Consider the following 4,146-nt stretch of genomic DNA (forward strand, 5'->3'; position numbering starts at 1 on the left):
TTTTTTTTATGGATGGGTGCTTTTTATTTAACTTGTTTTGGACTGATGCATACAACACTCGCTGAGTGCCATGAAACAGCTTGAAAGATCAAAGACAATTTTTAATATAACTCCGACTGGATTCGTCTGAAAGAAGAAAGTCATATACACCTAGGATGACTTGAAGGTGAGTAAATTATGCGCTAATTTTCATTTTTGGGTTAACTAACCCTTTAATACTCTGTCACAAGTTGTAATTTAAAGTTTACACTAGATATAAAAAACGCCTGACTATGTGAGAATACAAACTGAACGACAAATTTGAGATCAGCAGGAATTACGTTTGCTAAGGTGCATCGTTCATTCAAGCCATTTCTGGACATACAAAAGTCCTTGAACATTCAGTTTAGCACAAATGCAAATGAGCAGTATAAAACTGTGGATGTGATTTCAGCCCATTATCTTAAACTAAGCATCTCGTACTTTCCATTTAAGCCTCTTAAAGTGTGTTGTCCAACTCTGATCCTCATCATTTTGAGTGGTCACTATCAGCACAACCTGAATAAGGATGTTTCAAAAGAACAACTGAAGCTGATCACAGGTGCAGCCTATCAGAACAAAGCAACTATTAAAAAAATTATACAGATTATGAGAACAACAATGTCTTAAACTAGCCATATGGACACTTATCAGTCATTACGGTTTAAGCTTTTAGACATCCTTACAAACCAATAAAAGTTTTACTGCCGCAAGGATATGCTGTTGGTATTAGATTTATTTGAGATATACATTTTTTTATTGGGTTCATGCAGTTTTTGACCCATGACTTTTCCAGTCATTCATAATTGCCAGGTTTTAAAAATCACTTCATTGAGATTTCAGGAACAACTTTCCATTTACAGGCATCAAGCTTTTGAATGAATAATTTAAACAATTAAACGTATTAGTGTACAAATGTTTTCAACAAGACCTCAACATCCTCTGGCAAGTTTTACTCCATAAGACCAATATCTGGTTGCTTAAACATGGCAGAGCTTAAATATCCCTATAGAAATCTCTATGACTCTGTCTGGAAATCATACTTTTAATGTCACCTGATATTTCCAGGTTTTCAGAGCTTATGGATGGAAACCTTGTTTAAACTACACTGTCCACATACTATGCATAACTTGTTTGACTGCATGTCTTGCAACTCCTCCTGCTTTTGCACAAAATATAAACCCAGGCTTATGTATTTAAAACAACAAACCTAAAAAGTCACTAACACAAAACGTAAGAAATTGAGACTTTATAACTACTTAAAGTGGAACTAAGATCAATGAATAACAGTAACGCGCAAGTCTGGGTGTTTTAAACCAAGTAAAATCTTCAACTGTCACAAGCTCACTCATCAAATCAAACTATTTTATTACATTAGTTTGTACAGCTGCTCTAACATGATTACGTGCATCAAAAATTAGATCTTGGGTTCTGTATGTCTCATGCACAAGAAGCATCTGAGCATCTACATCACGCATTGATCCAAACCTTCCACAAACTCTCCATCTGCATCTGCATGGTACAATCCTTCATGTAACGTCTACTACCCGAATGCATGACAAAGTTGCTCCAAAGCAAGCACAAGCAGCATGCATAAACAAAAACACCTCAAAAGAGCTGTGCAGCACAGCTAGATGAGCACTGCACAGAATCTGCAAAGAAACTACTTAGTCAAGTGTTAGATAGCCGTCTCGCGCAGTGCAGCGCAGGCATCAGAGAACGTGCAGGTTTTTGCTCAATATGTGACAATGCACAAATTCACTTACTTCTCTCTGGCTTGACTATCGGATGGAACGACAGCTCCTTTCCCTTTGGCGTACATGGTGGACTCTGTTTGAAGACTTTTAACCTACTCAACACCTGTCAAAGGAAGCGGCCAGGAAAACGGTCTATCTCCATAGCTACCCGCTTAGTGTTTTCCTCCCTTTTCGAACATCTCTAGCATTGGCTACAAATCAGGCACAGCTTCTGCTGGGGGAACTTGAAACAGTCTACTGGTGGATTTTTTTTTTTTTCAATCGCTGTTCCAGGATTATGCTCACCCTCCCCCTGCTGTGGAGAAAAGGGGGGGCTCCTTAAAGGGGAAGGCACTCTATTCGTTGGATTGTTGTGCTGTCTAGACCTGTGTAAATCAAGTAACAAACTTAACTGAAAAATAGTGTTACTACATCTTAATATTTAGATTCTCAGTAGAATTAAAAAGTAATTGTGCACCAGTGTGCATATGATTTGTTTTTAAGGAGCTTTATTTGTAATGTTTGAAGAAGCAAGGTTATGACAATTATTGTTTTTATAATGTTTTTGTTTCTCTGGAATTCATTGTGACATCAGTTTAAAGACCACAAAATATCAAATATAGAGTTTTAGTCTGTCTGTTAGCTTCATTTTTAGAAAAAAATACACATTTCAATTAAAAAAAAAATTTTTTTTTATTATTGTACTATACAGATTTATGTCTAATTAAATGGTTTCTAAAATTAAAATTTCCCTCACCCCAAAACTCTCTGCAGCTGTCTTGAATGTAACAAATCGTAGTTTGTGGCTGTGATGTAACTGCTTTTTTTTAAAGCAAAAAAATATATATATTTTTATTTTTATGTAACACTGCTCCGGGTGTGTGTTCACGGTGTGTGTGTGTTCACTGCTGTGTGTGTGCACTTAGGATGGGATAAATGCAGAGCGCTAATTCCGAGTATGGGTAACCATACTTGGCCACATGTCACGTCACTTTTTAACTAAAGTCTATTGGCTCTTTAAATAAAAAGGGGACACGAACCCTTTAAAGTCTGCATAGAATGAATATCTAGTTTGTAAATGTATTTTATAGAACATTTTATAGAAAACTTTTTTTTTTAACCTCATATTGTTAAAATGTTGTAACTTGAGCTTCTGGTGAAAATGAGCTTCTATCTGATAACATATGGCTGTCTCATTTCAAAGGCTGAGCTCTCCGGAGGTCACATTTGTCAGCCGCATTTGTCATTGAGGCTGTCTCATTTCATGAAAGTCTTTCTGTAATTGTTACTTTTATAATCCTTGTTGATCTATATGACAGACAAATATGACCTTTAGGTTGGTGCAGCCTTTGAAATGAGACACAGCTAATCTCACATTAATATTTGAGTACAATGCATCTCAGAATCCAATCAACAATCGATGGATTGAAGTCCCCAGCCTACAGTTACACTCGAATATGCCACAATATGGAAGAAAAGATCTGCTGCTACTTCTGTTACATTGCAACTTTAATATGTCCCACCCAAACTTCCTGTTTCAATAGGAAATACATCAATAAAGGAAAATGTGCTCATCAAGCAAATGCACTGGATATTTTTCGAAAGTGAAAGTAAAAGTGACGTGACATGTGGCGACCCATACTCGGAATTAGTGCTCTGCATTTACCCATCCAAAGTGCACACACACAGCAGTGAACACACACAAACCGTGAACACACACCCAGAGCAGTGGGCAGCCATTTATGTAGCAGCGCCCGGGGAGCAGTTGGGGGTTCGGTGCCTTGCTCAAGGGCACCTCAGTCGTGGTATTGAAGGTGGGAGAGAGCGCTGTACATTCACTCCCCCCACCTACAATCCCTGCCGGTACGAGACTCAAACCCACAACCTTTGGGTTATGAGTCCGACTCTCTAACCATTAGGCCACGACTTCCCCACACTCACTTGTGTTTAGATTGTTAAACATTACTAGACGGAGCTCATTCCCAGGCTTTATGCCACCATTTGGTTCAGTCTGGAATTACAAATGTAATACTTTATCATAGCAACTATTTTTATCCATAAAAATTTTAATCAATTTTTTTTTTCTAATTTTGGCCATTCTAATATCAAGACCAGAGTCAAAATATTACGCTGATTCAATGTCAGGATAAAAAATGGTAAACTATTGAATTCAATTAAAGAAGCATAGGCTTTAATAATATTGATATTATTTTACTGGCAAAATTAATTAATTTAAATCAACCATTTTCTACACACACATGTATTTTTATTTATACATTTATTCTAAGTGTTATACGTTTATTCATAACAGAGCAATCCGAGTTGAAAAAGTGACGTGTGTTTTGAAATGCATTTGTCAGGCTCTGATTTACAGCATGTATAGGGTGCATTA

The 4,146-nt window shown here is 36.9% G+C and overlaps 1 long non-coding RNA gene across 1 annotated transcript in view; it reads right to left on the minus strand.

Annotated features, from left to right (window-relative positions):
- The window catches only part of LOC107588874 (uncharacterized), a 13,905-nt gene extending 11,901 nt beyond the window's left edge, over nt 1–2,004 (minus strand). The window contains exon 1 of the long non-coding RNA XR_001609629.1: nt 1,785–2,004. This is a non-coding gene — a long non-coding RNA (uncharacterized lncRNA). The remainder of the gene's footprint in view (nt 1–1,784) is intronic.
- Between the last annotated feature and the right edge of the window lie 2,142 nt (nt 2,005–4,146).

Source organism: Sinocyclocheilus grahami, unplaced genomic scaffold (genome assembly GCF_001515645.1).
Source record: "Sinocyclocheilus grahami isolate Dianchi unplaced genomic scaffold, SAMN03320097.WGS_v1.1 scaffold109.1, whole genome shotgun sequence".
Taxonomy (NCBI): domain Eukaryota; kingdom Metazoa; phylum Chordata; class Actinopteri; order Cypriniformes; family Cyprinidae; genus Sinocyclocheilus; species Sinocyclocheilus grahami.